The sequence below is a fragment of the Gymnodraco acuticeps genome, unplaced genomic scaffold, assembly GCF_902827175.1.
Source record: "Gymnodraco acuticeps unplaced genomic scaffold, fGymAcu1.1, whole genome shotgun sequence".
NCBI lineage: Eukaryota > Metazoa > Chordata > Actinopteri > Perciformes > Bathydraconidae > Gymnodraco > Gymnodraco acuticeps.
Window position 1 is genome coordinate 170,559 of NW_022990285.1, and position 26,665 is coordinate 197,223.

Here is a 26,665-nt window from a genome sequence, read left to right on the forward strand (position 1 = left end):
ATATTTCCCCATTCCTAAACAATGAAATAACTAAGAACAAAGGAAACACATTTTGTTGTCAGTTCCCTAGCAACAGTGTTCACGTAATGTACAACACTTGAAAGCCAGTTATTATCATAGATGTGCCGCAAATATGACGACCAAATTAATTTGCAGGAAGTTAAAGAGCTTACGAAATGCTTTTAGCACCTGTTAGTGGACTTAGTATATGATAGAGGTTGCATTTGTATTGTGAAATGTGCCATATGATTTTTTTATTATTGATCTATTTTTAATAAATCACGATTATAACAGCATACAAAAGTTGTCAGTTAGTAACAATCGTTCGTTGCGCCGGAAACATCAACTTCGGCCATTTCCGGCGGTGACGTCATGAGTAGAACACAGCTGAGCTCAGTCCCGTTTGAATGCATTGAAGGGCCAAATATTATGACAAAGGATGCACAGCAATATATGTTGTATGGGGATGTGGGGCCGTCTCAACATCTGGTTATGGGATGTTTTTGTGGCCAAAAAATTATCAAATGTTGCGTATATGGACAAAACAAGTGCGTCATATGAGGCGGACTTTTACTGGACCAGGTAACACGGGGTCGATGAAAACGACGATGTGTGGGCAGCACATCGAGAGATCGTGTTTCGAACAATCAACAATGCCCGCTAAGGAGAGAGAGTAAAAGCTTTCTCGAAGGTTCGTTTTGCTTTCTTACAACGTTACGTTAACTTAACCTTACGTTTGCTATGAAGTTATGTTACTTCCCTTAAGAGCTAGCTGTCTTAGCTAACAACAGTTAGCAGCTAACGTTTTCTGCAGTTTGTGTTTCCACTGAAAAACGTGATGTAGTTATTTAAGGGTAAGTTAACTAAACGTTATCTTGCAAGTAGAGAGAGTTAAGTTGTGTTTAAAATCGTCAATGTAATGCACGTTAAAGGTTTTGTGTTGAGCATGAAGTTAGCTTTACTGTAGCTCACCAAAGGTTAGCATGTTAAGCTGTACTTTATGTGGCAGCTCGCTTAATACAAAGAGGGGTTTTGTGCTTCATTGTAAACTTTTCTTACAAATGTGTGTTAATCTACCTGAAATTGTAGGGACAGTTTTTTTCTACTCAACTATACAGACCATTATTGAGGAGATGCAAAACATACTGTAAATGAGTTGGGTCCGACATAAACTTTGAGTAATGTTAGTTTGCTGCTAAAAAAAATGAAACATTATCAGATGAGGACATCACCAAAGTGTGTGAGTCTGTCAGGGGATTTGATCTGTTCTCTGCATGTCGTACAGGGCCTATGTACACACTGCTCTGGTATGAATTAAAAATATAATTGTAAAATGTAAGTCTCTTGCTCTTGTCACCATTCAGGCTTTGCATTTGAACTCCTATGACTGGTTACGGACTTGAAGGGAACGTCTTCCTGACATCCAGGAAAATGGTGAGATTCTAATCCATTTCAATGCCAACAGCAAGTCATTGTTTTTTACTTTTTTAATATGATTTTTTGGGGAATTTCTGTTTTATTGGATAGTAGAAATCTACTGGAACCTAACACCAGAGAGAGGGAGGTGATGATATGCAGCAAAAGGCCCAGCCGGATGGTTGCTGCTCCGTCTGGAACGTGTTCTATCCAGTAAAGCACTTTGGTACCCAGTTATTTATGGTATTGAGTTTGAATTTAGCCTTTGGAAGGTAATTTCCAACAGTGCATTGTAAAGACTGAAAAAACATTTCTTTGTCTCTTAACATTCCTGTAATAATTTGTTTTTTTATTGTTGATATTGTTTTGTTCTTGATTTTTGATGTGAGAATCACTTTGCAATTGTGTAAGTGCTATATAAATAGTTATACTAATATTATTGTTGTTACCATCATTACCATTATTAAAAATGTTTTCTTTATTTATCGCTGCAGAAAGGATCATGCCAGCCCACATCAAACACCTGATCAAGAACTTGTGAATCTTCAGGCAGAAAAGATGAAAACACCTGTTCCAGTTTCCTGTACATGGAACCATGCCAGTCCTCTGTTCCACATGTCTTCAGTCAGTCCTGGGGCCTGTACTACAAAGCAGGATTTTCGCTTAGCCGGCTAACTTCAGGGAAAACTCCGGCTTTCCGGGCTTACGAAGCTGGTTCTCTTTTTAGCGGGCTAGATCTCCATGGTAACTGATGCTGAGCGGCTAGCCTGCTCCGGAGCAGGTTAGGTTGCAGGATAAGAGCTCAACTCAGTGAAAGCACCGCCTGCTGACCAATCAGAGCTCCGTGTGCGGAGTTTAAAGCGATCAAGTCATATTACAGGAGAAAGGAAATGCAGAAAAGCTGCCGTCGCAGGAAAGACGGCCGGCAAAAATCACCGACTGTGTGAACGTGAACATTAATAGAATATCACCTCCATCTTCAGAGCAATCTGACTATTATAACATCAGCATTAAGAAAGCTTACTTAAATATCTGCCACAACATAAGTAACCGGATCAGAGTAACATTAAGTACAGTCCGCGGCATATCACATCATAATGTATCATATATTTCCTTATCTGAGTCAGCTGAGCCGTATCTGGCCGTGCAACACTCACAGTGTCACATACTGTATGCAGAAGTATTATTTTAAGCAACACATTAAGTTGACGAAACACTCGAGTCAAATGTAATTAAAGTCAAATCCACTCGTGTTTTAGACGGGGCAGTGATATCATAAACCTGTTAATGTACTTATTCAAACACTTTTTCTTTTACCAGCTGTATTCACCTTGCAGGTGCAGCTCTGTGGCTTTGATCCTGGATAAAGTGTTCAAGTCATGGATGTTTAAAGTTTAACGTCTTCATATTTGTCTAATATTATAGTTGACTTTTCATTCAGGAAGTATGACGCTGCGCTGTCAGTACGCTTCTCCATGTTTGTGATTGGTCGAATGCTCCAGATACCACCCCTTTCATGTGAACGCGCACCTAACTAGATAGGACACGGCTGGCTTGAGCGATCCACTTGATAACCAGCGTCGTAGGACCGCTTAGCGAGAGCGCGTATGTTTTGGATTAGGCCAACCGGCTAACTCAAACATATCCAGGTTAGGTTGAACCAGCTTCGTAGTACAGGCCTCTGGACCCTATGACTCGGACACTAGTTCTACCAAGGCTTATTAGAGGTAAGAGTGGTAGGAGAGGAGTGGAGTTATCTTTGTATTTAGGCTGCAAGTCGACAAAGGTGATCAGATGCTAATAATGATCCGATTCATTTGATATGGATTGTCTGCCAATACCGAATCCTGATCCGATTATTTTATTTCCCAGATAATACAGCTGCACCGTGTACACTAGCTCTTATTTGTTTTTGCCATTGTAATTCACCATAAGCAATTGTTGACTGTAAAGTCTATGCCAACCAACTGTAATTTGTAATGTATTATACTTTAACGGGTCTGGCAACCACAGCAGCCCAAATGTTAACGTAAATGTCAAGTTTTCTTTTTACAGTGTACTTATATCTGTACATTTATTTTCAGTTTGTGTGAAGAAGTGGCTTCAACAGACAGAAGTGCAGGCCAGATTGGGAAAGGCTGGACGCTACACAACGGGAAACATTATGGACATGAACAAGGAAAAACCAAAAACACTTTCTTTGTTGCCTTTTTCTTATCATATATAGTGTTACGGTTTTTGTTACCATTTAAATATTGAATTCTATGTATTACTTTTATTTTAAATCAAATGCACCGGTTTTAGATAGTATATTTATTTTTGATGTGTAGGTTGATTTGCAGGTTGGTTATTTGTATAATTATTGTATTGTTACTGTGTATTTTATTATAACTAGCTATTTATTAAATTAAAAATACTGTTATGAACACTATACAATGTCTTTATTTTTGGTCGATACCAGAATACATGGCACAATGAATCTTTGTAATATATTTATGTTCTCTTGTTTAAATAATCATACCAGTATTTAATGTGTGCTGGTCACCTGGAATCCTGGTAACCTCCCAGCAGGGTATATTTAATACTATTATTAAACATAAGCTGGTGATAGATGGATAAACCAGCCATCCTGGCCAGCTAAAGTGTCCAAAACCCCTCTAAACCAGCCAACCATTCCAGCCTAATATCTACTGGCTGGTCAATTTACAACAGCCTGCTACATTTATCTAAGCTGGTTTTTTCAGCAGTCATTATTATTTATTTACTATTTTTTGAGAATCTATGAATTATGGTCAAATGTATACCAGTCTCTGTTCTGTTGCCTGGGCCAAGTTTGCCTGCTACATTACGATGTATTATTATTGATTTACTATTTATTGAGAATCTATTAATTAAAGTCAAATGTATACCAGTCTGTGTTCTGTTGCCGCATCGGCTCTCCGCCAAATCCAGGATCATCGTCCCCATGTTCGCTCCCGTCTGTATCTCTACCGCTACTTGAATACTGTGGCTCAAACTGGTATGGTTCCACCACGTTAGACTCACCCGCATGATCTGATTCCACCACACCGGCATCCTCTTCAATAAAATCCTCCTTCTTGAAAGTGCACCGAGTCTATTGACGACTCACTGTCACTCGATTCTGTCTCCAGAGTCCGACATCAGCCATATAGGTAGTGTATTATTCAACAAGTGTTCTACTCGTGACGTGCGTGACGTCACTAACCGGCGAAAGCTGTTTTGTTCGGAGCGGTCGTGTAACATCGGAAGCGAGCATGTGAAGTTGTAATAAACCACAATTTATAAATACAGCGGGCATATTGTCATGAATGACATGATTTCCCATTAATAATAGTATATCTATTATCGTAATAAGAACAGTATTGTCCTTCATTTCGTAAGCTCTTTAAGTTAACGTTAATAGTACCATTAAAATAAAAAGTCGTAAATAAAGCAAGTGAAGAAGGCTACATTTAATAGAGGCATGGAGGGAGTTTATAAACCTGGTTAAAGAGTCCATGTTAAAGCTCAGGCACTTAGGAGGTAGGACCCAATTGCACGACCCGGGAGACAGAGGTAAATTATTGGTAGGGTACTTTATTTTCCAAAATATAGCAAAAAATGGTCAATAACTAATCTCAGGATGAGATGACAAAAATTGAGAACAAAATGATAATCGCTCACGTGGTGAGGAACAAAACTTTTCTAGAGCACAAAAGAGCATAGACCTGACCAAGGCAAAAGACAAGGAGCATAGACCTGACCATGACCATAGAACAAAAAAAAAAACTAACACTGGGAGACAGGGGAATTTAAACACAGGGTAACAAGACACAGGTGGGAACAATCAGGGGCGGGGCTTACACTGATGAGCACAGGAGACACAGAAGGGGTGACAGGTGAAAACAATCAGGAAATTAGACACACCAGGGAAACTAACGACAGACATGAAAACACAGGGGAAAAGACCAGACAATACACAGGGAGGAAAACATGACAAGGAGACAAGCAAAACACCCACTACCAGACACACAAAACTAAAAACGTGACACAACACAAGAATCGTGATAGTCCATTACGGGACCCTCTAATAAGTAAAGTCAACGCGCCAGTAAGACGACACTTCATCCGGCCTCCTATTGGTTGAGGGATTTTGAAATGGTTTTTGCACCGAGAAAATCCAAGCGCTGAGCAGAAATCTGAGAGTAAACATTTGACGAGCGCAGTCAGGGCACAGAAGCAGCCTGAGTGTGAGGAGAAGGTTTTAAACTGGAAAACAGGAAATATGTGCAAGCAGCAATATATCTGAGTGCAAGCGTAGTTTGAGCAGAAGCAGAGCAAATCTAAGCGCAAGGATAGGGTTTGACTGAAAGAAATACAAAATCTGAACGTACAATCAATAAATTATGCTCTCAAATTGAAAGAACACGCTCTTGAATAAAGATATAACCTCCATAATAAAGTAGATTTTAAAAACGTTTTATAGAGTAGAAAACAACATTAAGCTCACTGCGGGACGTTGCAGAAATGTGTGTGTCCACCACGAAAAAGGATCCTCATTCACTTTACATTGGGGTTGTTTCTGTGGTGCCGACACGTGATTTAGTAGATTCCGTGTCCCCACCACATAATGTGGTGTTAAGGAGTTGTGTTCATTTCACTTGTTTGGTGAGACCAGGTTGCTACGGGACGCCCTGCCCGTTGAAAACTGACGCTCGAGGGGTACCCAGTGTGTAATAAGGTGACGTGAAGGGGCACTGACCGATCGTCAATATGTGACGAGTTGGGAGTGAGAATGTGTTGCGACAGCATATTGACAATAGGCGCTTTCACACCAAGTACTTTTTCCAGGAATAGTTCCCAGGAATGGTTCCCGGAACTTAGTTCCCCGGAACTCTTTAATTCCTGAACTATCTAGTAGATCGTGTTCAGACCGGAATAAGTCCCTGAGGGAGGATTACGCAAATGAAGCCGCTGACGTCACTTCTTCTGCTTTGGGTTTACTGGCAGGCCGCAAACAACTTCCCGGCGTATTCTGCCACCCGAAGTCCCGGAGTCCGGGTGGCAGTAAATCGCCACCCAAAGTCCCGGGTAAATCGCCACCCAAAGTCCCGGGTAAATCGCCAAGACCGCAGACACCTCTTCACCACTCCCACGTTTTATTTTGTGTTGCCATAAGTTAGTTTCTCTCTGTTGGTGCGCTGGGCTAATGCTAATAATGCGAGCAAATAAAATGGCGGCTTCAGAAAACTTTTCTGAGTTTTACGTGGCGTGGTTTGTAATTCGCCCAGCCAATCAGCAATTGGAACCTTTTCCTCCCCAGGAAAGTACCACCTCTCTAGCAGGAACTGAAAAGGGGTGAAAAGGTTCCCAAAAAAAAGTTCTAGTTCCAAATCTTTTTGGTGTGAACGCAAAATCCCAGGAACTATTGTTGTGTTCAAAATTCCAGGAAAGACAAACGACTTCTAAGTTCAACTATTTATTAAAAGAGAGCAAAACATATATATTCACTTGGCCAAGGGCTCCGTCCGGTCACTGAAATCACAGGCAGCAGAGCTGTAATCTGTCAGTCTATTTCCGGAAAGAGCCTCAAACCTCATGCGACAATACATTTTTATTACACAGGGCGTTGCCCGTACATGTATGATTGGTCAAGACTAGATGAAGAGATACCGTGGTTTAGACTTGGTTCTCTTTGGTAGGTGCACAGACTCAGATAGAGTCTCTTGGCAACACGATTCTCCCAATCAGCATTAGGCCGGCCTGTGGAAGTCCCTCCCTACTGTGGCACCATCATACGTAATTTGTTTTCGCTAACGTTTCTACAGAAAATGTGGAATCTTCATAAGGCTGCTTCCTAGCTATGTGTGGGAGCGGAGCACACCCAAAGCTCAAGGTCGGAGTGATGTCCTGTTTATGAATAACTCTTTGTATTCTTCCAGTGTCTACACCTGACCTTGCTACTCTGTATTGCAGGCTAAAGACGTCTATTTATTCCAAAGTCACAGCAACATAAAATGAGCACAATAACCTTATAATGTAATAATAAGAATCAGTCTTTCTAATGTTATCTAAAAATAGCCTCCACACTATTCCTGGGAAAAGTACTCCGGTGTGAAAGCGCCTATCGGCGACATATTGCACAACCCTCATGGCCATGAGTTTGTTGAGAAGATTAACCAGTTGAGCCCTGAGCCTGTTTTTCAGGCCTCACGCTCGAAAATGACATTCCCAGAACAATTGACTATATATTCACTTCTAAAAGGGGTAAATTAATAATCTTTTTTCTCAAAGCAATGATAAACCTGTGAGTTGGATGTAGAAAAGTCAGAATCAATATAGAATTTTTTTTATTTTAAAGTAAATTCAGATTGAGCAAACAAATGTAAATGATAGTGTCCGTCCAAAAAAAAAACATTACTTATAGTGAAAACTACGGAGCCCCTAAAGGGACATGGGAAGAAAAGAAAGAAAAACAGGTAGAGAAAATCAAAAGTCAGGATAACGGCTTTGTATCTCGTGCGCACGCGAATGTTTCGCGTGCGCAGGAGAAAGTATCTTAAAAAAAAGTCAGGATAACGGTTTAAGGGACATAAAAAAAATATATGAGAAAAAAAATAAAGTCAGGAAAACGGGTTCCTTTCTCGTGCGCACACGAAACTAATCCGTTATCCTGACTTTATTTTGTAATCCACTTCCTATTAACCAGTGCGCCAAGGAGGAAGTGCAGCACACAGTAGACCAACATTTCAATGCAGACTTGTATGTATACGTTTTGAAATGACAGTGGAAAGTTTAATTCTGGTATATTTTAATCACGGACTTCCTTATAAGGACATTACGTTCCTGCTTGCACGTCGTCACCGTTACATTCTTTCCGAACGGCATTTAAAACGGATTTTGAAGTCTTGTCGTCTGTCCCGGCGCAAGAAATACTCCAGTTTTGAGACAGTAATTACTTTCATCTCTGAACAATTACAAACATCTGGCCAACTTCATGGCATGGGTATAGGTGGATGTTCACAAAATGCAAGGAGAATGGATTACTCGTCAGAAAAGAAGATGTACGTTTAATTCTCAAAGAACTAGATCCAAGGGGTGTTGAACTCAGAGCATCCAGACGTCTCCATCGCCGAAGCTATTTTGCCAAAGGACCGAATTATATTTGGCACTTAGACTCCTACGATAAATTGAAGCCATTTGGAATCTGTATCAACGGCTGCATTGACGGATTTTCAAGAAAAATCATTTGGATGAATGCATTCACCACAAGCAGCGACCCGAAAATTGTTGGAGGTTACTACATTGAGGCTGTCGAGAAATTGGGAGGTTGTCCGAGGATTGTGAGAGGCGACAAGGGAACAGAAAACGTTAAAGTCAGGGACTTTCAGCGTTTTGTCCGACGCAATATACAGGACGGCTCTGCTATTGACAGTTACATCGAAGGGGCAAGCACGGCCAACCAGAGGATAGAAAGTTGGTGGGGTTTCCTCCGGAGGGAGTCAATGGAGTTCTACATCTGTATGTTTACAGATCTGAAGAACCGGGGTCTATTCGACGGTGCATTTTTGGACAAAAGTGTACTTCAGTTCTGTTTCATGGGCATCATTCAGGTAAGCTACAAATGTAGTATAACTGACATGTTTTTATATTGAACACAAACGACCTTCTCTACACAAAACAAAGCATATGCTGTATATATTCTCTAATTAGCAGACACTGCATGGCTGTTTTTATGAATATGGCTGAGTTTACATATGTTGTTATTGCATTTCAATAAACAGATATTGCTTATCGATTTAGGAGGAAAGCAGATTTCTCACACACAATTTAGAAAATATTATGAAATTATTATCTATCAATCAATCAGTGCATAATTACAATTAAGCTAGTCCCAACACACTTTTCTATTAAAACAACACATGAAACATACATCAAGCAAAAAGCATTGTGTTCTAAGCAATTTTGAATATACTTGTGTTTTTACTCCCTTCATCAACTTGCAATACATGGAACTTGTATAAGGTGCTATGGAGTTTTTCAAAATGAAGGGTAAAATATATTTTAAGTTTGGAAAACAACTTTGAATGCATTACGTGTTGGACATGTCAGTCATAAACACTTAACCTGAGTGCTTGAACAGCAACAGTATTTAGCTGCTAAATGCAATATGTAGAACTTCTTTCAAGTCAGCAAATGCCACAGGATTCAAAGTGCCAATATGAAAGCGAAATGTATGAGATCCCTTGCAACCACTATAGAATATCCATTGTAAAGCAATCACCGGACAGGACGCTGTCTAGCTCTGCACGGAAATCTGGGTAGGAGCTGTAAGTGCATGGCAACTCCAGAACTGCTCCACATGTGTGTGCCACAGGCCTGCGACTTAACCCACACAACCTGTTAAAAGTCACTTCAATGCTGTCCTTGCATAGCACAGAGGACCCTGTGCAGAAGTGCAAGAAGATCTCCAGTTTTCTTTGGTCAAGGCTTCTCACATACCGTAGCAGGTAAGTAAGGGCTGCCTGTTCCTGTGGATTCAGGCTTTCATTTGACGGCTTTATCATCTGGGCAACTTTCCTGTTTGTTGGCCTCTTGTTCTCATACAGTTCCATTATGCTCTCTTTTGTTAATAGCCTCGGCACAGCATTGTGAATACTGGAGTGGAAACAGTCAATGATGAACTTTGGCTCTTGAAGAAGAGCTTTGTGCGCCATGACTACAATTGCAGCCCGTATGTTGTCTTTAGAGGGCAGACAGTGTGAGCCCATTCGTGAAAAGAGGTCCAGTAAGTCCTCCTCATCTATTTCTTCCAGGTTTCCCTCTAGCACTTTCTCAACTGATTCTCGCTCGGTCACTGAAAGATATCTCAGAAAGGACATCATCAAAAGTTCTTCATCCACAGAACTGACTCCTTGACAACATGACAGAATGAAAGCTGGTGACAGTCTGATTGGTATGATATTGTGGTCCATATATCCTTTTATCCATACTCTACCAACAGCTTGCCATTCCTTCTCCGAATAATCTGGCCGCAGTCTGGGCACTCGCTCATCTTCCCCCTCGCACTGTTGCAAAAAAAGCTCCCAGAAGGCGGAGTACACTTCTCTTGAGACCCCCTCACCGTCCAAAGCTTTCTCATTTATTAACTCCATTATCAGTTGCACTTCCATTACTTTTGGATCCATGAAGACATTTAGAACATCCTGAACTATGTTTACCCGTCTGAATTTCACATAGTGGACTTCTTTTTCAGATCCCCTTGGTGATGCTGCATCGTCATTCAGTGTTGAATGCTGAAAGATAAAAACACGTTTTAATTAGGTGTGATTACAAATTGATAAGTGAATAAATTAGTTGACAGATAATTAATCATCAACCTGACAAGCAATGCATCAATTCAGCTATTTATTTTTCATGCAAAAGCGATAATTATTCTGTGGGTCTGAATATGATGTTTTTATGTTTTATCTCACATATTCTCAATATCTTTCAATTGTTGAATTGTGGTTGGACTAAACAAGTAATCTAAGACATCAGCTTGGGCTGTGTGAACTTGTAATAGCAATTATTTTCTGGACATTTTATAGACAAAAACATTATTTGATGATTTGTTTTTAATTAATACAAAAGTAACACTTTGCAGCATTATTACAAAAAACGTATTCCTACAATATACCTGCAAAGAGTTGAGGTGATGTGGATTCCAGGGAAGAGTGTCGTCCTGATCATCACCATAATATCCAGAAATAGGTCCAACCTGTACTTCAAAGTCTTCCATAGATGCATGAATGGCAAGGGCAAGAGCGGAGTCTGACTCGTCTGCATCTTGGTTTGAGGCAGGAAACAAACAGTCCTCTTGAGATGCATGCCTGCTCCTGGATTGACAAAGATTACTGCCAGCATCATCCAAAGATGGAGAAGACATGACTTCTGTGGTAATCATCTCAGGAGGGGCAAGTCTTGGTGGTCTGCTTGATTCTCTTGTCTAGGTAAAATTAAATGAAAAACATAATAAAGTTATCATTATAACAGTGGTTATTCATGCATGATCAGATGAAATAACATTTATTGATACACATATACACCCGTGATTGTACACGTGATTGATTTCATCTCAAACATTTTTACTAATTTCAATAAACGTAGTTTACATTTAAAATTAAATTAACTTTGCTTTCTGGAACAAAATCATGCAGTCTCTTCAACCCTATTTTCGTATTATTTTACACTACACCTGTGATTTATTCTAAACTAAGCTGTTGTGATGTTGTAGATGATACCTAAATGCCACTAGAGGGCCATATCAACAACATCAATCAACCGTTTCTGTACATCCTTCTTCAGAGTTAGATCAAATGACATGCTTGGTTGAATAACTGTTTGAAAAATGTCAGTTCAAACTGATTTCAGTTAAAAGTATATCGTTCTAGGGTTTTCAAAAAGAGCCACATTGAATGTTTGAACATGTTGGAGATTTTCAAAGCAATACTGCTCTTTTCAAATTCCTGCTTCAACCAATTGTAGTTGTAAAAATGACACAATTTATACAGAGGCTTACTTCTTCATTTGTTTCCTGCACTGAGTCGTTGGGTGCTGGATCTGAATCTCAGGATCTCTCAATGTGATGCACTGGATGATCTGTTCCGATCCTCGAGGGATGATATCTCCTAGGTTGGTTCCTCACAGACAGTCTCTGCTTTCTCCTGGTCTAAAAATGAAATGAGCAGATTAGCAGATGATGGACTTGTATTGACTGGAGAGCTGTTCAATTAAATAACAATTTTTTTTTTATGGTTTTGGATTTGCAAAGAAGTGAATAGAAATGTAAGAGCCAATATTTATACATCTGAGCAGCTCTTCTAACTCAACTATTACTCCGACTGAGAAAATCAATAGATATATTTATCTTTTTTGGATTTTTGAATGTTACAAATGGATTGCACATTACATTTAGTAAATAGATATATCTGGGGAAAAAAGGGGGTAAGAGGTGAATGTGCAGTTAATCGGCTTACACTAAATACGTTCACATTTAAAAACCTTACATTTTGAAATGGGCCACCTTCATATTTGTTTAGAGTTAAATAGTGCACCTACACATATGCTATATATTACTTGTATGTACTTTAATTGAAGTTTCACATTCCAAACAAACGTTTTCACCTGTTTAGTACAACTATGTCTAAAGACTTCCACAACAATACGTTTTTGACTGAATACAAAAGTGGAAAAAGACAAAAATAGCACCTTGATTGGCCTATGGTCTGTGGGCTCAAAGTCCGAAGATGTGTCAGAGTCAGAGAGCATTATTGTGGCATCCTTAGGAGAAAGTTATTTATCCTTTTCCTTGGAGCAGGTGTAGATGCGCAGCATTCGTAGTTTGGTTTGATCGTAAAGCTGTTGCACTGTGTTTTCAAGGGGTACTGGGCAGTGACTAAAATCACGAACGTCAAACTTGAAGTCTTTCAGCGGTCCTTTGGCAGACTTCCCATTTGGAAAAAACAAGGCTTTGCCAATATCCAGTAGCTCCTCCATGGTCATTGTTTTCTGGACTGACATGTGCCGTGTCCCACCTCCCTGTCTTGTACGGACCTGGTAATATTTCCCTTTTTGAAAGTTGAGCCATCCTATTTCCACCCTCCGTGAGTCTTTGGAAGCATGTTTATTTCCAACGCCAGGGCCGACATCAGGGTCTTCCTTTTCCCCTTTTCCCTCTAGTCTGACTCTTATTTTCTCCATGAGAGATGACTTAACTGTTGTTCGTTCTCCCGACTTAACAGTTGTTTCGTTTGTCCCCGTTAATTGCCGACAAAAGGCTCGGAGTGCAAGTCGGTCACCATATCTCTCAACATATTTCCCCAACTCCTCATCAGTCATGATATTTATGACGTTAATGTCGCTCAGGGCTAATTCAGAGCCTTTGTTATTACCCTTTTCTTTCGTTTAGCTAAACATGGTTAATATTGTCTGAAAGCTGTTTCTTCCCGTTAAGTGCGTATGACACATTCATAGTTTATTAAATGTTAAGAAGCCCTCAGACGCTGTTTCTTGCAAGATGTTGCATTTTGCCCCCGCCCGCGGGGCTGTGGGGTTTAACTGGTTAATGGACATTAGCAGGAATGAGTGTATGTAATGGTCCAGCCCGCTTTGCGGGACCGTTAATCTCCTACCAGAAGGTAAGAGCTGGAACTCTGCAAGTGTTAACGTTGACAGCCTTTGTTATTATATCTATGCATCTCATGTCACACATACAGTACCCTTAACAAAACTCAGTAAATATAAAATGCTTTGCAAATACATTTAAAAGTGTTTCTGAAATTTGGTGGGATTTGTTTATTGCCTAACTAGTTCCAAGACAATCTATTTGTCCACTCTTTCCAACAGGCTGCAGAGGAAATAAAAGAAACAACAGTATCCTTCACTCCAAAAAGGAAACAGAAGGGAGCAGGCATAAAGTCAAGCTTTTAAGATCTATTTCAGCTGCATACATTAAAGTCTATTGAACAAGATAGACTACAATCCTTTCAAAAACACAAAACCTTTTTTAGGATTACATGACGGTTGGGTTTGTTTTGTTGAGGAGAACAGCAAATGTAATCGGAGTGACAGGGTGGCGCATGGGTGCTGGGAGGGTTTATAGGCCACGCTCATGAGGAACCTGTATGGGGTACTCACTGGGGAATCATTCAGCTGGCACAGAGTTCTGTCTCTAGCTTTCACGCAAATTTGATAAAAACCTGCTGACGGTAACGCTTTTTGACAGGGTGAAAAGTAGGAGCATGCTGGGAATGCAATGGCAATGGTTTAAAAGATGTGATGAGCAAAGAGGAATATGACAGGATGTTTTTTCCTGTTTTAGTTAGATGTGTAAGGCTGAGGCAGAATTTGTTAGCATCTCTAGAAAGACCTATTGAAATCCTGTCATAGGGCCGATAGAAGGATAATTGTTATATGAAGTGTGACATTTGAGAGGTTAAAAGAGGCTGACACAAGACAAATTGATAGGGAGAGTTTGAGGAGACGGATTTCATCTTTCTTTAACGGTGAACCAGTATGAAAATGGCCATACATAAAAAATGTATGCCGTCATGCAATTTAAATGGTAACATATCAGAACAGCTTTTACCTCGGCAACAAATCTGTCCGCAAAATGTCACCCCACACTCACACAGATGTTGAGCCAATGACGAGACAACGCTGTGTTTTATCTTAAGAAATCAGAAAAGGGGTAAAAAAGAAGTCAGTGGAGCGTTGAAATCGTCCTTGCTGATCAGCTCTTGCGATAAGCCTTTTTCTTTTATTCAGAATCCTCTTCCTTTACTGCCTCTTCCCTTCCATTTCAAAGTCAAGTCAACCAAGCTTGTCTTACCAATCTCGGCTGGAGACAAAGAAAGGATAGAAGGATGACTTTAAATTGAGCAGAGAAACAAAGAGACAAATGGTTAGATATGTCAGATAATGGATTCTTGTAGGAATCACTGTATTTTATTGTCAAATAAATACAAAATATAATAAAATAGACATTAAGGTGCAGCATTTCGATGAACTAAAATAATCTGTATTTGAACTTTACTGTACTAGTGCTCACAAAACATAAAATATTAGTTTTGGGTTTTTAATTATTATTAAACTGAATATTCACTCAAATAAATACAAAATGTAATAAAAATAAACATTAAGGTGCAGCATTTCGATGAACTGAAATAATCTGTATTTGAACTGTACTAGTACCTAAGCAGCCAGTTTGACATAATGACTTGCTTGTCATTGTATTTTCATGTTTTTTTAAAGAAAAATGTACTTGTCCACATTGCTTGCCGAAAGTGCAGATCTGCTGGCACTAACAATGTCTCCTGCTGTGGAGAACACCCTCTGTCTAGGGACAGAGGTAGCAGATACAGCCAGGTAGCGCTTTGCTAACATGGCAACATAAGGATATTTGGCGTTTGTAATAGCTTTGGCTCGGTCTGAACTTTTTGCGAGTGGTGGAGGCTTAAATGCTAGTGGGAGTTGGGTTTGCACTTCAGTAATTTTTCTTTTGGTACCGGTGATATTCACGTTCGGGTGATGCCTTTTCAAATGAGTGTGCAAGTTTGATGTATTGCCAGCCGCGTAACCAATTTTAGCTGAACAATGCAGACAAACAGCTTTGGTTCGGTCCACCTGTCTTTGTCCGTCATCCTTGTACGTAACTGCGAAACCAAAATGTTCGCAAACCGGAGACTTCAATGATGCTGAAGGATTTTCGAGCTCAACTTTATCTGCGTTCGCCATTTCGACAGTTCCTCAAATTACTGACTAAATTAGAACGCATCCCTGTGACCAGCTCTCATAGTATGCCTCTCATCCAATGAAATGACTTGGTAGCTCTATGATGCGTTGAACCCAATGTGACCAGAGATTACTTCCAAAAAATTGTTCACGTTCTCAATTTTTTACGTTTAACGTTAAATTCGTTCAGTACACATGTGTACCGAACCGAAGGGCCCATACCGAATATTTTCGGTACGAATACGTAAACGTAGCCGGCCAATCAGGGCGAGCCTACCTGAATGCGCGCGCAGCTCACTGTATATAACGCAGCTACGCCTCCTGACTGTCATCCTTTTCTCTTCAACGAGCAGGAAAACACCTGACAGAGAAAAGTAAAACCTTTGAAAGAAGAAGAAATAAGTTATCGTACCTTCATGGAGTCGCCACTTCTAGAGACCTGGGCCTATCCTTCATGCCCTGGCTTAATAGCGGGCGCCGATCCGCACCACCTCTGCTTCGAGTGTTTGGGGACCAGGATATGGCCGAGGCGGTGCCATTCACGTTCGCCATTCCAGCGGGGCGGATGGCTCCGTTTGCCGGGGAGGAGGATGACGAGGACTTCTCATTGTCGGGCACTTCCGGTCTGTCCGCCAGGACTTCCCCCTGGTGATGACCATGGTGGCGGAGCGTGTAGGGCTACCGCTCCCCCCACCACTGCCGCCGAAACCGGTGAGCCGCCTCCGCCAGGGGTTCTACGGCCCGGTCCGCCCGACGCAGCCATCCTTCGTTTCGCCCCCGTTGCCAGATATCTGGCAGTGTGTGGAGGCGTCATGGCGATAGCCACTGACAGGGTGTCCGCGGGGTCTTAAAAAGTATTAAAAGTTGATAAATCAATTTAGTGAAAATTAAGGCTATTAAAAAGTATTAAACAGCATTTTCCAAGGTATTACATTTTGTAGCTTGTTTTCAATAAGTATATAAATGGTCCAAAGAGGTTTTATTCTACAGTCTGCCTGAATGTAATCATTGCGTAGGTGTGTAGTGTGATTCTGTGTAGTTTATTTATGGCATCCCGTTGGCTTTGACGTCATCTGAACAGGACATCGCACGCTCACTGCTTGATAGCGCGCGAAGCTCCGTTTACGTCTAAACAACATCGTTATGGGGAAATGCAAGTTTGCGTCCAAATGGTTGGAAGATAAGGAGGAAGGACAAGCAATACTGCATAGTACATGTAAGGTAAAGAACGTCGCCAATGTAACCGGTTAAAACTCCAAGTGGTGATGAGGTCTTAAAATGTATGGAAAGGGTCTTAAAAGGTATTACATTTGACTTCAGGATTCCTGCATATACTCTGCACTGAAGACGAAGGCTCCAGTGGCTGGTATGGTGGGGATCCTCAGGGTGCAGGGCCGCACAGACACAGCATGTCCCGGCATGCCCCCCCTTGATGAGAGCCTGACAGCCCATCTGCTCCCACAGGCAGCAGGATGGGAGGGTAAGAAGCCTCTGCCCCTGCTGCCTCGTGACCGAGAGACGCTGGAATATTTCGATAAAATATTCCGGCTCGGAGCACAGATGGCGGCAGCGCTCCCTCTCTGCAGCGGTGTGAGCCGCGGTCTGTGTGAATGCCGCTCCGCAGTTTAATGCAGGGCCGTAGCTACGTTTTTAACGGGCCTAAGATGATATTTAAAATTATTCACTTTTAATTAATGAACTGCTTGTTTCGTTGCTTGAGAAGCTTGTGGACATAGTGTAGGTTTGCTATACTTTATTTGCTATGAGTTATATCTGAAGCAAATTATGTTTCTGAAGATGTGTAGTCAATTCCACCCTTCAATGTAGCATAAATGTGAACTCTCATTACAGGAACAATACCGGAAACAGACGTAGGAAAGATCCTCAGCTCGCTTATTGGATGTTTTAGCCGCAATGCACGTTTTTAAAGATGTTACTGATTTTCTTTGAATATAAGAATATAAATACTGAGTTGAGAGAATAGTCAGGGGATTTGGGTGATGGGAGACACATCTATGGAATCACAATTTCAATAGCTTACCATTAAATGACGGATATACATTTCTGTCTGTGATGTTTTACAAATCAGATATTAATGTGTAGAAGTAAAACATGAGAAATAGTATAGCAATATCCTATAAAATTATGTAAAAACATGAATAAAACTACAGATCTTCAGATGTTATACATACATAAGTGTCCTAAACTAATAATACAAAGTTATTATTAGTATGCTGTGTGTACCTTGTGTGCACCGCCTAGTGGTTAAAGCACGGTATTGAATTATTTTTTGTTGAATAATGTTATTTGATGAAAACAATATTAAGAGTACATACTTTCACAGGGGGAAAGTAGAAGGTCAATGATAGAAATATAGAATATAAAAAAATCAAGAAGATACTATAAGTGATCTCTACAATAAAACAGTTTAGTGCCGGATGTACAAAGATATTAATATGAGGATGTGCAAAACAGACAAACGAATTAACCTTTATTAACACGTTAAAGAACACTTTAGGTTAAGGTCTTCTTTCAAATAAGAAAAAAGCTTTGGGGGTATCTATCTACAGATAAATATTAAGCCTGACAAAGTACTTAACGTCTAATATATTGCTTTCCTGCAATGTTAACTATGTTGAAGCACTTATTTTAACTGATATTATACACATTAATTATACTCTTATGTATGTAGATAGTATAAGAAATGTGCAGAATATGACAGTTTAATGGTGGAGGTATGCACACATATTGATAGTCTTGTAATGCACTGTTGAGGAACCTGTGACCCAAGTTTTTCATTCATTGCATAACTACACTGTAGTTGTGTATATGATATGTCAATAAACCTTTGAAAATCTTGAAATCAATTGTCCATACAGTATGTGACTCGCTCTATCGAAATCAGTCGCAATGACCCGAAGACACATTTTGAGTTGTATACACTGTTGGAAAGAGGAGATTCCTAGCTTTCCAATGATATCAGGATTGTTGTTGTACTCCAAATATTAAGCAAAATATGTCACATTATATAATGACTGTCACAGAGTCATCATTTTGAGAAAAAGGCCTTCAAAGTTTTCTCTTCTCTGGAATCCATCAATCTGATTGATTATTAGCGGAGCAAATGATCAAAGTAGTACGGAGGGATTACTAGTTTGGGGGAAGCTCACGAGTGTGTGTGTGTGTGTGTGTTTGTGTATTTTTGCCTTTGTTTCCCGGGAAAAACACTCAAGAGAAACGCCGGCTGTTGTTATGCCTACTGTGAGGTTAAGTTACAAGCTTCAAAGTTGTATTTCTCATCTGAATTTGCCGAAACAAGTTTAATATTCTGAAAGCCAAGACTTTGTTTATTTGAAATCAGATGAAAACAACCTGTCACGGAGCCTGCCGTGTTATCTATGATTACTATACGCCTTACATTCATAATTTCCGCCGGAGGGAGGGGGAGCTGCGCTGCGGAAGAGCAGGGTGCGAGTGAGAGGTGCCATCTTCCCTTTACAAGCTTCAAAAATGTATTTATCGTGTGATTCTGAAAGCCAAGACTTTGTTTATTTAAAATCAAACACGCAAATCCACGTTTATTTTGAAATGAGCCGTTGCGACTTCCGACTGATATCGATAGAGCGGGTCACATATGTAGGCAGTACTGCAAACACAATGACATTTAGTCTGCATCTAACCCATCCGAATATTAGGGGCAGTGTCCGGGGAGTAGTATGGTGGTCTTGTGCCTTGCTCAAGGGTTCCTTTGCACAGCCCAGGAGCGCACTTGCAAACTCTTAAAGTACCAGTCCACACTCTTAACCTGTTAAGCCCGAGAGACCCCGGTACCGGGGCCCTCCCGCAACATCTTGCAGGAAACAGTGTCTGAGGGCATCTTAACATTTAATAAACTATGAATGTTTTATATCCATGTAATAATAATAATAGATTTAATTTGTTAGCGCTTTTACAGGTGCTCAAAGACGCTTTACAGATATAGTGAAGGGAAAAGAAAAGAAAGGAACAACAAATAAATATATAGTTAAAGTTAAAGTCAAATAATACAAAAACAATCACACTTTAAAAGCCAGATTGAAGAGGTGAGTTTTTTGAAAGTGGTGAGGTCAGTGCAGTCTCTGATGGGTTGTGGGAGTGAGTTCCAGAGGGAGGGGGCAGCGACGGAGAAGGCTCTGTCCCCCCAGGTCCGGTGATTGATGTGGGTGGGGATGGATAGGAGGTTGGCTTCTGATGAGCGGAGGCAGCGGGAAGGGGTGTGGTGGTGCAGCAGGTCTGTGAGGTAGGGGCCTGATTGTTGAGGGCTTTGTGAGTAATCAGTTGATTCTTTGACGGACGGGGAGCCAGTGGAGGTTCTGGAGGACGGGAGTGATGTGGTCACACATCCAACACATCGATTCGCATCGTGAGATGACACAGAATCGATGGGTACATACATTATCACTATATGATAAGAACTCGCGACTTTATAAACAAAAACAGACATCAAAACATGTGGCGCTAGGTAGCTAAAAACGCTAACATGGTTTACCTGTGTCGTTGTCTGGTCAAAAGTGGTCTTCAATCGCATTAAAAACGCTGCTGAAGTTAATCCATAGGTTTTTTTACCATGTGTGGGTGTGGGGAAATTCCCCTTCGATTATATTGGCTCTAACGGTCAGAAAGAGATGTCAATCACCAAAATCGACCAATGGGTTCCAGAGAAACGGTAAAACCCCCATTTCCACCTTAGAGGTGGAGTGTTTTTTGTTAAACCTCTCTAAAAAGGTCAAATGTCACTTGTTTTGCATCAATCTTGATACAGGGTACTTATTATATGTTGTACTTTGGATTCCAAAAGATTTTAGTCTACCTTACCATCATCTAAGGGTAGTTTTCACTATAAGTACAAAATATTTTTTGGACGGACACTATCATTTACAGTTTTTTTACTATGTTCAATCTGAATTTTCTTTAAAATAAAAAACATCTATATTGATTCTGACTTTTCTACATCCAACTCACAGGTTTATCAATACTTTGAGATAAAAGATTATTAATTTAACCCTTTTAGAAGGGAAGATATGGTCATTTGTTCTGGGAATGTCATTTTCGAGCTTGAGACCTGAAAAACAGGCTCAGGGCTAAACAGGTTAAACCATAATACCTGTATAAGTGATGACATTCTTATTACCCTCAGTTCTAGTTTGAATTTAAGTGCTAATTACCAAATGTTAACACCCTAAACTAACATGGTCAAAAAGGTACACATTATAGAAGCTATCCTGCTCTGATTTTCTGTATGTGACAATGCTAACGTTAACACTTCTGTGCCAAAGTACAGCCTCACAGGGCTGCTGACAAATGCTATTAAATATAAGTGCTGTTGAATGACAGTGTCCGTCTTCAACCTCAAAACTTCGAATGACAAATTGACACGGAACAAAAAAAGCTGGACATGATTTTCTGCTCGTTATTTCTCCCATGTAACCTTGCCATAAAGGGGAAAGGCAAAATGTCTGTCAGTCAGTCACTTGGTGTATTGATCAGTCAGTCAGTCACTCAGCCAGACATAAGGAACAGCAGAGATGGTGAATTGACCAAAAGAATAAAAAAGATCCATGCGGAGATATCACCACACATGTAGAGGGAGGGAACAACGTCAGGTACACTTGGACTCTCATTAAATAATTACAGCCTGTGGTCAAAAAGCTGTGGAAAATGTGACACGGTTGCTGTTCTTGTCAGTGGAGGACACTCAGAGTCAAGCTCAGCCTTCTTTTCGAACTATCAATGACGTCTTATAAAAAAATGAGGAAACTAGAGAAAATCAAAAAAGACTTTGATTTATACTGTATCAGAACTCTTCCTGTGATATAGCATTTTGTGACATGAAAGCCTCTCACAGTGATGCTTCTGTTTTCCCTAACAGTCGCTGCACTGCATTAATATTGGCAACCGCCATTGGCAGCTCGGAAGGCTACAATCGGATTGGAACAGCATTTTAATGGGGATCAAATGGAACAAGCTCAAACAAACATACATTAGGCTGTGAGTTAATTACCTTGGCTGCACAATATAAATGACCAGCACAAGGCTTTGGTATCCTTCGCTCTCTACGGTGCAGCTGTACTGTCTACCATGAGAAATGCAGCTTGTTGACAAGACGCAAAATGTAAATATGTGTATCCCATAGGTCTTTGGCTTTATCAAAATGTGTCTTTAAGGGACAGAGCTTCAGTGCTCACATCCTGAATATGATAGGAAGTGGGAGTATTTGGAGAATGAGATCAAGTGAGAGAAGTGGTTCTATTTAAATAAGTTTAACTTATTTTAAATAATTAACAAAATCTCAAATATTTGCTTATTAATTGTGATTGATTTTTATTTAAATGAAACTTTTATTAAATGCTTTAAACGTTTAAAAAAAAAGTGTGTCAAACTTGCTGTATAAATAAACGTGCCTTGCTGCAGCTCAATTTATTAATTTCTCAAGTGTCTCCTGCCTTCTGATCTAATAAATATTCTCGATTTAGGTTACCAGTCGCCTGCAAGTCCATTGGCAACATGCTTGCTAAGTAACACAACTTCAAAGCAACCAAATGAAGCTCAGCGCAAGTTCTTTCAGGAAGACTGGGTATATATACATTCACTCCGCAGCTGCATATAATCAGCTCATCTCAGGCGTTGTCTATAACCTATTACATTCACCTCATTCTCCATCAGCCAATCAACGTGCTGCAGCCACACTTTAAAATGATTCTCCTCTCTCCTGCAGTCAGCTGTGATTTCAGGTTTTCATGCTGCCGCCCGCCTCCTCCCCATCCACCTCCTTTCATCTTATCCAGTGCCAGGAGAGTTAACCCAAAGACCTCATCACACCTCCTCTTCATCCCATCTCCTCATCAAATCCAGATCTTCAGCATCATAACCAGTGTCTAGACCCCGAGGGGTTCCCTATATGCTCACGGCTGCATTTCCCCCTTTAGATATACGATTTCAGGATCGGGGTCTAATCCCCAAAGACTTAACATTTATCATATGACATGTGTCAATAAATGTTCTTTAAACAAAATGAAGTCCCTCCTGATTGAAATCACAGGTCTGAACTATTTGAAAAAACACCCTGCCCTGATATTATATCAGGAAGAAATAGAGCTTATTACACTCGCTTAAATGATAGACATAATGAATAATGTGTCACATCAGTGACTGACTGGCTGCTGTGCCAATTTGCACAATTGCTGGTACCTGACAGGATGAGTGACTAAGTAACAAGCAACACTTTGTGGATGGCAGCTCGCATCCTCTTGATATGAAAAGGTGTTCCTGATGTGCATGAAAGATCAAACTCGATTCTAATGTTGCTTGAGTTCTTGCTCAGTGACTTTTTTATTTGTGCTTAAATACAACCTCCTTTCGTACACAGTGTAAGCCACATGCTTGTAATACAGATGTTATTATTTTGTTTTTGTAATAACAGTTTTATTTTGTAAAAACATTGTCCCTTTTTCATGACTCTGTTTACTTCCTGTTCTTGAGTCTATTAAACCATCCAAAAGGCAAGCCAAGTTTATTTATATAGCACCTTTCAACACAAGGCAATTCAAAGTGCTTTACAACAATGAAAGACATTAAGAAAATGGCATTTAAAAACAGTCATTAAAAAGCAAAGATAATAAAATAAACATTAAAAGAAAAAGTACATGGATACAAGTTACAGTGCAGTTTAAGATATGAATAGTTCAATTAAAGGCAGCGGCAAAAAGATAAGTCTTTAGTCTGGATTTAAAAGTAGTAAGAGTTGCAGCGGACCTGCAGGTTTCTGGGAGTTTGTTCCAGATATTTGGAGCATAATAACTGAACGCTGCTTTACCGTGTTTAGTTCTGACTCTGGGGACAGAAAGCTGACCAGTCCCTGAAGACCTGAGAGATCTGGATGGTTCATAATTTAGCAGGAGGTCAGAAATGTATTTTGGGCCTAAACCATTCAGTGCTTTATAAACCAGCAGCAGTATTTTGAAATATATTCTTTGACACACAGGAAGCCAGTGTAAAGACTTCAGAACAGGAGTGATGTGATCCACTTTCTTAGTGTTAGTGAGGACTCGAGCAGCAGCGTTCTGAATCAGCTGCAGCTTCCTAATAGATGTTTTAGTGAGACCTGTGAAGACACCATTACAGTAGTCGAGTCTACTGAAGATAAAAGCATGGACAAGTTTTTCCAAATCCTGCTGTGACATTAGTCTTTTAATCCTAGATATATTCTTTAGGTGATAGTAGGCTGATTTAGTAACAGACCCAGAGTTAGAGCGACTCGCCATCTGCCTACGGTACGTTTTGTGTATTTCTACTTCTTTAATATGACTCTGTATATAAAGAGAGATAATGCATGCCATGGATGAATGATGACTGAAGTCTTTGATTTAGTTCAGATGGATGACATTAATTAGATAGCTAGGTAAACACAGTCTTGCTCCCCTGTGTACATGGCGTGTGTGGTCTGTGTGTGTGGGGGGGATCTCTGTGTGTGTGTCTGGTCTGTGTGTGGGGGATCTCTGTGTGTGTGTCTGTGGTCTGTGTGTGGGGGATCTCTGTGTGTGTGTCTGTGGTCTGTGTGTGGGGGGATCTCTGTGTGTGTCTGTGGTCTGTGTGTGGGGGGGGATCTCTGTGTGTGTCTGTGGTCTGTGTGTGGGGGATCTCTGTGTGTGTGTCTGTGGTCTGTGTGTGGGGGGATCTCTGTGTGTGTGTCTGGGGGGATCTGTGTGTGTGTGTATGTGGGGTCTGACATATTTATTTTAATCATGTATATATTTTTTTTCTCAGGTACCTGGCAACCGGTGACTCATACAGGACAATAGCATTCAGCTATCGGGTCGGGCATTCAACAGTGGCTGTCATCATCAGGGAGGTTGCGGGTGCCATCTGGACCGCCCTGGTTGAGGAGACCATGCCGGTACCACAGACCGAGGACTGGAGAGCCATCGCTGCTGGGTTCCAGGAGCGCTGGAACTTTCCGAATTGCGTTGGTGCCATTGATGGGAAGTACGTGGTGATCCAGGCTCCGGCAAATTCTGGGTCCCTGTTTTTTAACTACAAGTCCACCCACTCCTTGGTACTGCTGGCTGTCGTGGATGCCCAGTACCTCTTCAGGGTAGTGGATGTCGGAGGTTTTGGAAGGAGCAGCAACGGTGGGAGCCTGCGGAATTCCGCTTTTGGAGAGAGCCTCCGAGATGGCAGTCTGCAGCTACCACCTGATACCGTCATCCCAGGAGCAGAGCGGCTCGGCCTTCTTCCCCATGTGTTTGTAGGAGATGAGGCTTTTCCGCTGCTGGACAACCTGCTGCGTCCGTTCCCTGGACGCCAGATTATACGCGAGAGGAGGATGTACAACTACCGCCTCAGCCGTGCCAGGTTGGTGGTTGAATGTGCGTTTGGCATCCTCTCATCCCAGTGGAGAATGTTCAGGCGTGTCATCACCACCAGCCCGGAGGTAGTAGAGTTGTGTGTGAAGGCCACCTGTGTGTTGCACAACTTCCTCCGCAGGAAGACGATGGGAAGGCCATCATGCACACCTATCGCAGAGTCCACAGATGAAGCTCCAGCTCCTTCAACCCTGCGTGATGCACCGAGGATGGGCTCCAACAATGCCACACGCAGATCCATCCAACTGAGGGAGACCTTCAGCTCCTACTTCAATGAGGAGGGTGCAGTGCGATGGCAGAAGAATGTGGTGTAGGGTGAGGGTCACCATTGTCTACAAACCAAAAGCTCTTTTAAGAGCTACCCATATTTTCTTTAAAAAGCAAATATTCCAAATGAGCCATTTTAAAATCAAACATTCCTAATAAACATGTTTCTTGAATTGATATTATTATATTATGATATGACTAACAACCTTTTTCCTTCAGCCCTGTTTTTACTGATAAACCACCCATGATTACAAAAGGTTTTCACCTGAACAATTACAGAAGACGGCACATTATATATCGACATACATGAAGCTTCTGGTATGTTGCAACTGACAAACCACATGAACAAGTGAAGACACATTAGAGCCATAACATACGTTAAATAACTTTTATTTATGTAATGTCAGTGAAGTGTGTGATGAGTGTAAAAACATGTAATGTGGATCAGTATCAGTAATCAATTTTCCTCCTGGTCTGCCTCTAAAACCACCTTGTGAATGTCAAATCTGACTCTTAACTTCTTCTGACTTGACATCACTCTCATGGTGGGCAAGAGACTCTTGAAGACTGACAGGTCCTCGTCCTCCTCCACCACCACTGGTGGGGGTGGTGGTGGCATGGCCAGAATAGGACCGACGGCAGACAGCAAACTTTGCTGAAAGGAGGACATCTCACTTCCCCTTATCCTTTTCCCCCGGATCGCAACACTCGCCTCCTCCTGTCCTGTCTGCTCTGCTTGCTGGCTGTTAGCTGGCTGACTAGCTGACTGACTGACTGGCTGGCTGGACTTGCTGGCTGACTGGCTGGACTGGCTGGCTGGCTTTCCTGGCTCGCTTCCTCTGGCACCAGGGTGGATGGAGGAAGGGTTTGCCGGGGGACATTGCTGGACGTCTCACGGTCAATCATGAATGGGTTTAAAAAAGTCATGACTGCCGCGAGATGCCAGGGCTTATGTCCCCCCGAAGACCCTGCACCGCTTCTTTTCCCCTCCTTTTCAATTTGTTTCTCCTTCCTGTACTTGTCCCTCAGTGTCTTCCATTTCTTTCTGCACACTTCGTCTAATAAAATGAAATGAAAGAATACAGTTAATTTCTTTAATTTACGAAAATTATTCCTCCATTAATGAAAACCTAATCCCTTTATCACTGTCAATTGCATAAAAGGTTTTGTCACACTTTATCAGAATCAAAATCAGAAACAGGTTTATTGCCAGGTAAGTTGCACATACTAGGAATTTGACTTGATGTCATGGTGCATATATAAAAAACAAGAAATCTAATATAAAACACAATGTTTTAGACCGTAAT

The 26,665-nt window shown here is 41.0% G+C and overlaps 1 long non-coding RNA gene across 1 annotated transcript; it reads left to right on the forward strand.

Moving 5' to 3' along the window:
- The first annotated feature begins 298 nt into the window (after positions 1-298).
- Positions 299-2,158, forward strand: LOC117549732. The gene is made up of 4 exons (XR_004569529.1): positions 299-691; positions 1,365-1,434; positions 1,528-1,688; positions 1,911-2,158. It is a non-coding gene; the product is annotated as an uncharacterized LOC117549732 (long non-coding RNA).
- The last annotated feature ends 24,507 nt before the right edge of the window (positions 2,159-26,665 follow it).